The sequence below is a fragment of the Echinops telfairi genome, unplaced genomic scaffold (genome assembly GCF_000313985.2).
Source record: "Echinops telfairi isolate 266 unplaced genomic scaffold, ASM31398v2 ScPeMD7_7424;HRSCAF=8462, whole genome shotgun sequence".
NCBI lineage: Eukaryota > Metazoa > Chordata > Mammalia > Afrosoricida > Tenrecidae > Echinops > Echinops telfairi.
Window position 1 is genome coordinate 66,752,722 of NW_022111324.1, and position 9,057 is coordinate 66,761,778.

The 9,057-nt window shown below is 40.4% G+C and overlaps 1 pseudogene; it reads right to left on the reverse strand.

The window, feature by feature from the left end:
- The window catches only part of LOC101639607, a 10,384-nt pseudogene extending 5,829 nt beyond the window's left edge, over positions 1-4,555 (reverse strand).
- Positions 4,556-9,057: the final 4,502 nt, after the last annotated feature.

Here is a 9,057-nt window from a genome sequence, read left to right on the forward strand (position 1 = left end):
GGGGGGGTGTCAAGAAACCCATGGACAAGGGAACAAGTGATCTAAAATTGATGGCGAGGGGGTCATAGGATGCCTGGTGGGGCTTGATCAAGAGCAATGTAGCTGAGAAGAATTACTGAAACCTGAATGAAGGCCAAACATGATAGTGGGGCACGAGGAACGTAAAAGGAAATAGAGGAAAGACCTAGGAGGCAAAGAACACTTATAGAGGTCTAAATACAAGCATGTACATATATAGTGAGAAGGGAATAGAACGATGTACTCATATGTATATGTCAAATATTAAGACAGCAGACGGACATTGGGCCTAGATCCAAGTACTCCCTCTACCCAAGAACACTTTGTTCTAATAACCTGGCATTCTGTGATGCTCACCTTCCCAACATGATGGCTGAAGACAAAATGAGTGCATAAGCAAAAATAGTGAAGAAAGCTGATGGTGCCAAACTACCAAAAGATATAGTGTCTCGGGTCTTAAAAAGGCTTGAAATAAACAAGCAACCATCTAACTGAGAAGGGACAAAGCCCACATAGAAGAAGGACACCAGGTTTGTGATCATGAGGTGTCAATGGGATCAGCTATCAAGAATTAAAGAGCCAGAACAAAAAAATTATACAATGTGAATGAAGGGGAGGGAGGAGTGGTGACCCAAAGCCCATCTGTAGACAATAGGACATCCCCTTACATAAGGTCACAAGGAAGGGACAAGCTATCCAGTATAGCAATGATGAAATATACAACTTTCCTTTAGTTCTTTAATCTCCACCCCCTCCTCGCCCCCACTATCATGGCCCCAATTCTACCTTATAAATCCAGTTAGACCAGAGCATGTGCACTGGTACAGATAAGAGCTTGCAACACAGGGGATCCAGGGCAGATAAACCCCTCAAGGCCAATAATGAGAGTAGCAATACCAGGAGAGTAAAGGGAATATTATATTATATATATATAATATATATTATATATATAATTTATATATTTATATATAAAATATCAAGGGTTCATGAGGGAGGGAGGGTGGGGGAAGGGAAAATGTGCTGATACCAGGGGCTCAAGGTGAAAGAAAAAGTTTTGAAAATGATGATGATGGTAACTTGTGTCCAAATGTGCTTGACACAATGGATGGATGTTTGGATTGTAATGTCTCGACCAAAGGTTTTTTGTATGCTCATCAATTAATAGAATTATCATACTAGGCAACAGTTCCCAAGTAGACTACCCACTCCCCCAATTCTATTTATATTCCCATGACTTTTAAAATATTTAAATCTTATATATCTTTGCTAGAATTCGAAAGTAAAATAAGGACATCGCATGTGGCCAAATCAAGAAGTATGCTGAATATTAGAATGATCTGGAACTGATCGATAGAAAGTGAATTTCTTTACATTGAAGGTCATCACAGCTAGAATTAAAACAAAATGAATGTTTGTTCATATTATGTTCAAGAAAATATATCTAGAATTGTTAACAGCGCAATCTTAGTGTCTCAGCTTCACAATGGCACTCTATGATCTTTAAACAATGTTATATAACATTTCCTGTGAGATGGGTCCAATGCCACAAAGCTGAATAAATAAAACAAGAAACCTAGTGCCATTGGGTCAAGTCCATCTGATAGTGAGCCGCTAGGACACAGAACTGACCTATAGGATTTCTGAGATTGTAACTCTACCTGGAGGCAGACGGCTGCTTTCACCTGCGAGGTTGCTGGTGGGTTCCACTGCTAACCATCAAGTCAGCACTTGAATACCTGAACTTCCATCCCACGGAGAGTGCTTATACTGGGGCTACCTGACTTAAAAGTCTCGGGGAGGAGATGAGCCAGTCAGAGTGCGATGTAACAACGATGAGAAATACAACTTTCCTCTAGTTCCTAAATGTTTCCTCCCTGCTCCCACTACCATGACTCGAATTCGATCTTGCAAGTCTGGCTAGACCAGAGGAGGTACACTGGTACAGACAGGAACTGAAAATACAGGGAATCCAGGGCGGATGAGCCCTACAGGACCAGTGGTGTGAGTGGCGAAACAGGGAGGGTAGAGGGAGAGTGGGTAGGAAAGAGGGAACCGATTACAAGGATCTACATGTGACCTCCCCCCTGAGGGACGGACAACAGAAAAGTGGATGAAGGGAGACGTCGGACAGGGCAAGATATGACAAAATACCCATTTATAAACTATCAAGGGCTCATGAGGGAGAGGGGAACGGGGAGGGAGGGGAAAAATGAGGACCTAATGTCGGGGGTTTAAATGGAGAGAAAATGTTTTGAGAAACGATGTACAAATGCGCTTTACACAACTGATGTGTGTATGGATTACAGTTGTATGAGCCCCTAATAAAATGTTAAAAAAAAAAAAAGCAATTTCAAGCACTCACTATTTCTAAGGTAAAAGATCTTCCTTCCTTCTCTTTTCTTTCCTTCCTTCCTTCCTTCCTTCCTTCCTTCCTTCCTTCCTTCCTTCCTTCCTTCCTTCCTTCCTTCCTTCCTTCCTTTCCCCCCCTAGATGCATATCCATCCTGCCCGCTGCTTATTTATCATGAAAGAAGCCCTGGCGGCACTGGCAGCTGAGCTTTGTTCTGGTCAGCAGCTCCGCGTGAGAAAGACGAGGCTCCCTGCTCCTGGAAGCCTTCACAGCCTTGGAAACCCTGGAGAGGGCCACTAGGAGTTGAAATTGACTTTATGACCATGGGTGGGTAGATCCTCATGGTTAAAACAGACACACAGATAACATAGACTTTGGGTTTCAGCCAGATGCACATAGTTTCATTCTTTTTTATTGAAAATAAACCATTTTAATGAGGGCTCTTACAGCTCTTATAACAATCCATACATCAATTGTATGGAGCACATTTGTACACATTCGCCATCATCATTTCAAAATATTTTCTTTCTGTTTAAGCCCTTGATATCAGTTCATCCCCCCACTACCCTCATGGAACCCTGATAAATTATAAATGATTAGTATTGTTTTCATATCTTACACTGCCTGCTGTCTCCCTTCATCTTGCTACGGTTGTTCGTCCCCCTGGGGAGGGGGGCATATTTTCATTCTCTCTTATCCGCTTTCCCTTCCTTCGATGCTTCCTTCACCTTCATCTCCTCTTCTTCCACTTCCCTTTTCTTGCCCTTTCATTTCTTCCGGTGACAGCAGCATTGCCAGTTCATTGTCAAGGTGACCCCCTCTGTGTTGTGCTCCTATGTGGCATTGAAGACAAGACTCAGGCTTCTCGACCGAAACCCAACTTGACCTGGATGGGGTTGGATGAAAGGATCCAGAAAGGCTTGGAGATAGGCGTCAGAAGACTTTCATCCTGGCCTGATTGAATATATTTAAAGTCTAGCCTGCTAACAATGTTTTTGCCCCACAAGTTGCACATGGGGTTTCTGAGTCAGAATCGCCTCAGGAGCGCCCAGAAACAACAATAAGAGCATAGACTCTTGGGGGCAAGGCATCTGAAGGTCAATACAAGCACAGGCTTTCCTTTTTCTGGAAAAAAAATTCTGGCTATCATTTTGTATTTTACTCTGATGATCTGTTCATATATCAATTGTAGAACTCATAACAATGTTTAATGAGTGACCGCGCTTCTATCTTAAATGGTGGCAGTCGGTGGCAAGTACATTTTATCTAATACATATCTCTGGCACATGATTACAAGATTAATTCTATCTATATATCTATCATCTATCAATCTCTCACCTGTTTATCATATATCTATCATCTGTCAACTAAAGTAATTAACATTCTACTAAATTACCATCGAAGAGTACGGAATTTCTAAATGTTTATAAGCCTAAGATTACTATTCTGTTATGTGTGAGGGTGTTGTGTATAATCCAGTATTTTTCAGCTACTTCTACATCTGAAGTTAGTGTTCTCTGTAATTGGCCAGTCCTGCCTTCTTTCTGGGTGCTGTTCGAAGTTGAGAGTTAGTAACTCTTAAATTAAAAAATGAGCAGTACTAGCAAACTGTGTGTCTTCCTTAATCGGTGAATAGAATATGTAAATGTTTCCTTCCTGAATAAATATTATGGACTGAAACATCAATCCTTTTTTTTTTCTTTGTACACACATACACACACACAAAACAAAACAAAACAAATAGCATTAAATTAGCTCCCCACGGAAGACTGGGTTCATCTTCATATTGTTAGGTTTAAGGGTAGATAAAATTTCCCAAGATGCTCTTCACTTCCATCCTTCCCCTTACAACCTCTGAAACAGTATAAACAGCAACTTATTAAATGATGACTCAAAGACTTTCAAGTAGAGCACTCCTTCCTGAGAGAGATTTCACAAAGTAAGGGCAACCTTTTAGAAATGTGTTTAGTCAAACAATTACCTGTTTTGAATAACTGGTATTTCCCCAGACTTTTTATAGACATTTTATGATCTAGTCCAACTATCTTGGACTAGGTAGTTGTCTGACTAACAGCTTTTTCTTTTTGCCTTCCTCCAACTTAATTGCTGTTGTAGAAACAACGGTGGTGAAGCCTGCTTGACGAGTAACCCGAAGGAAACTTTCTGCTGCACTGAAGCCACCACCCATTCTTACCCATATTTTCTAGTGGAATTTTGGAAAGTATTGATAACCTTTTGCGAATGTACCACACCTGTTTCTCATGTTTCCATTTTGTGGCCAATTTTTCTTTCGGACCCTGTTCTTCATCAAAGCCAAGTAGACAATTCCAGGTACGTCCCTTAAATATTTTTAGCAGCTGTACTTCAGTACCTAGACCAGATCTAAGTAAGTAAATAAGATCACCTTTGGTGTTGCTTTACACTGCCATTGATTCCAATGATTCTGACAAAAAGTACAAATGACTTCCAGCTGCAGCAAGGTTCATCCCCATCCAACTGGCTCAAATTGAAGGACGCTTCCTGTTGGCCCCTCAAACGGACCTACTGCCATCTGACCAGGCTTTGGTTGGAGTTCAGGAAGTAGTAATGTGTGGATACTCCCTTTTTATTCAACCACTGGAGAGGGGATTCAATAATTAAATCCTCTAGTGTCTTTCCAACATTAGACAGATGCATGTTCTGTCGTTGTGGATTATAAATAGATCCGGGAATGCAGCTTATTTCTCCTTTCTGATGGGTTGCCAGTACATTGAAAATGACTTTCTTTGTACTTTCATGGAAGAGCATCCTTGATTCAAATGATGTTTTGGATGAAGAATCATAATGGTCCTTATTTTACTACCTCATTTCCCTTGATTCATAAAACCGAAGAAACTGGGCAAGTCCCCACTTTTGTTGCTCTTTGGATCTGTGGATCTCTCCGGAAGCGAGGCCTGGAAACTTTCTCTTTCATGATGTTACCTTCAAGAAGCAGAACTCTGCTACCGATACATTACTTTCAGGTAGGTATATGAAGGCCTCGTTTGGGTCCCTTTGGGATTATTGATTAGCTAGTGTTCAAAGCTGTTGGACAATATAATTGAATTGGAATTCACTAAGGACATGGATAAAAGCACAACTCAGTTTATTGTCCTAACATCCTCCAAAGGGATATACTACCGTTGGAAAAATCAGCATATCCAGGTGACGACAGGTTAATATATGAGATCTTGAGGATCAATGTAAACCCCAAAGCTATGGAGTCAATTCCCACTCAGAGTAACCACAGAGGACAGAGTAGAATTGTCCCAGAGGGTATTTAAAGACGGTATTATATAGGGAAGCAGATTTCCATATCTCTCTCCTGTAGCTGGAGGGTTGGAAATGCCAGCCTTCTGGTTAGCAGCCAGCACTTTAACCCGCTACACCATCTAGACTCCTTGAGGTCCTGAGAAACCCTATAATTTTTCAATTTATTTTCAGGCAGAACCTTATGTATTTTCACTCTATTTCCTCAATGAAAAAACCTGATGGGCTCATCTCTCATACAGTTTGCATTTTTCTAATCCAGTTCACTGCCTCCATTAATATTACATATGTGCAATACATTCTTAAATAAACATATTAGTCTACTCAGTGTCAGATTTACATGATTTTTGCTTGGTAGAGTGGCTTTATATTTTATAGCTAGATATAATCTTTGCAAAAAACACAAACTGGGAACAAGCCGTCCTTGGGTTACAAACGGAGGTCATTCCTAGGTGTGTCTTTAAGGCGAATTTGTGGGTAAATCAGACCCAGTGCATATAGTTTCCATTTAGTCGTACTCTAGTGCCCGTGAGTCTTTTCTATGGTCTAAAAGCTGCACATGGAACACATAAAGGTGAAGAACTCCTTAAACTAGGGTTGGGTCAATAATTTAGTAACTTTAAAGGGCAAGCACACATTTTCTGTTAATTGGATGCTTATAACCCTGGGAATTGCTAGGTATACAGACATAAAATATAGAGTACCAGAGCTTGATGGACACTTAAAATATGACTCTAATTCTAATCTATTGCACTGATGAGGAAACTGAAGTACAGAGTAATGAACATCTCTGAGGAATTTAGTGTCAGAGATAAGATTAGAACACCCTGGATTTGGGATTCCCTGTTTGGCCAAGGTGGTGTTCTATTTTTTTTTAACCTTGTTTATAAAAATTTGTTTCTGAGCTTGATGGCCACTTGATTACCTTCAAACCTTTAAGACCCAGACGTTATACAGCAAAGTCCACATGGAAGAAGCATACCAGCCTATGCAATCACGAGGTGTCGAAGGGATCAGGTATAAGGCATCATCAGAACAAAAACATCTTACCATAGTGAATGAGGGGGGGAGTGCGGAGTGGAGACCCAAAACCCATTAGTAGGCCACTGAAGATCCCCTTGCAGAGGGGTCTCAAGGAGGAGATGTGCCAGTCAGGGTGCGATGTAGCAATGATGAAAATTACAACTTTCCTCTAGTTCCTAAATGTTTCCTCCCCGCTCCCAATATCATGATACGAATTCTACCTTGCAAGTCTGGCTAGACCAGAGGATGTACACTGGTACAGATAGGAACTGGAAATACAGGGAATCTAGGGCGGATGATCCCTTCAGGACCAGTGAGTGGTGTGAGTGGCAATACTGGGAGGGTAGAGGGAGAGTGGGTTGGAAAGAGGGAACCGATTACAAGGAACTATATGTGACCTCCTCCCTGGGGGATGGACAACAGAAAAGTGGGTGAAGGGAGACGTCGGACAGGGCAAGGTATGACAAAATAATGATTTATAAATTATCAAGAGCTCATGAAGGAGGTGGGAGTGGGGAGGGAGGAGAAATATGAGGACCTAATGCCGGGGACTTAAGTGGAGAGGAAATGTTTTGAGAATGATGAGGGCAATGAATGTACAAATACGCTTTACACAATTGATGTATGTATGGATTGTGATAAGAGTTGTATGAGCCCCTAATAAAATGATTAGAAAAAAAATTAAAAAAAAAAGACAAATCATACAGCAAAAAAATGTATTACACTTATTTATCAGTTTATGTAGTTTTTATATACTTTTTATGTTTGTTATTGAGAAAAGTGGAAGAATAAGGAGAGTGAAGGAATTTAATAAGCTTTGTATCTTTTTTTTGATATTTTGTTTCATTTTGTTTAAAGACAAATTTATTGGCGTATAATTCCGATAACTATACAAGTCACTTATTTGAAGACTGTGTGTGTCTGATTTATATTAGAAAGGGTACTATTTTGCGTAGATAGAACAACTTTCATATGCTGTTTAAAAAGGTGATTTGTGTTCTTTTAGTATTGTTTTCATTTTCCTAAATTGACAAATGTTGAAGCAAGTTGCAATAGGGAGTTTGTAAAATGTAAGCCATACAGTCATGTTGCCAGCAGACACAGAGTGAGTGACCGTATAGGGGGGACTAGAGCTGCCCTGGGAGCTTTCCATGGTTGTAAATCTTCACAGAAGCAGATCGCCTCTGCTGGTGGACACCAAGCACTGGCATTTAGGTTAGTAGGTAAGGGCTTAATCCTGTGCCAGATAGATTTGGGTGAATTCAATGATTTAATAGGTACAGGCTGGTTCTAGAACTTTGACAATATTATCTTTCACCTCTGTTGTTCCATGGGCAAAGTACTTGAGGGCCCTGAAATCTCAGTCTGATATCCATCTCAGGCCCCGAGGAAGCAGCTCCACAACTGCCAGGGCTTCATTCAGTGACTATTGAACATTTCTATGCTTGTGTTTTTGCTTTTCTCAAAGAAATGCAGCCTGAGCTTCAAAAGAAACTCTACATTTTCCATAAGTAGGGCAAGTCGTTGAAGGAATCTTTTGGACAGTGCATAGTGGGAGAGGATTGGCTTGAGAAAGCCCACACTGCATACTTACGTGCAGAGTGCAGTGCTGAATGGTGCCACTACGGGGAAGACTGTGTCTAGTGTCAAAGCAGTTAAAACTTGAAACATCCCTAATAATTGCTTTTCAGTCATTACTATTCCCTACAAAAACAAACCAGTGCTAGATTAAGTGTGGGGCACTCACATCACAGATGATACAGTCATCTGGACTTCTCATTAGGGAGTTTCTGCCAAGTCCAAACTCTTTGCCAAGGATGATTTAACCATTCAGAGTGTCAAACTGACCTTCCAGTAGGGGCAGGGGGTGGGGAGAAGCCTAATTGCCCGAACATTGTTTTCTTGAATTCCATCATATGGAGGAGATGAAGCCATAAATTTGGCTACCTTTCCTTGCCACTGTACCTAAAATATACACTCTACATAGTTGCATTTACTGTTGATACTGTATATCCTGGAGGGCCCTTTAACTTGTCCATGTTAAATCAAACAAATGATTTAGAGAAAGGCTTTGGAGGTTGGTGGAAAGAAAATTAGAAAGAATTAATTAAAACCCAGGTATGTTAGACTGGGTTCTCTAGAGAGATAAAACCAAATTCCTGATAATTTAATATATTTATTTATAAAGATAATTAGATATAACGAGAAATGAACTGTTAAATCATATACAGATATATATATAATATAAGAAATAAACAGTTAAATTAGAAAGCACTATAAATGGCTTAGTGCAACTCACGTCCATGAGAGAAAGTTGAGAGACTAGCAGTCCTTCAAGTCTCTGTCTGATGCCAGATCTTCCTCTATTTGTAGAGAGAG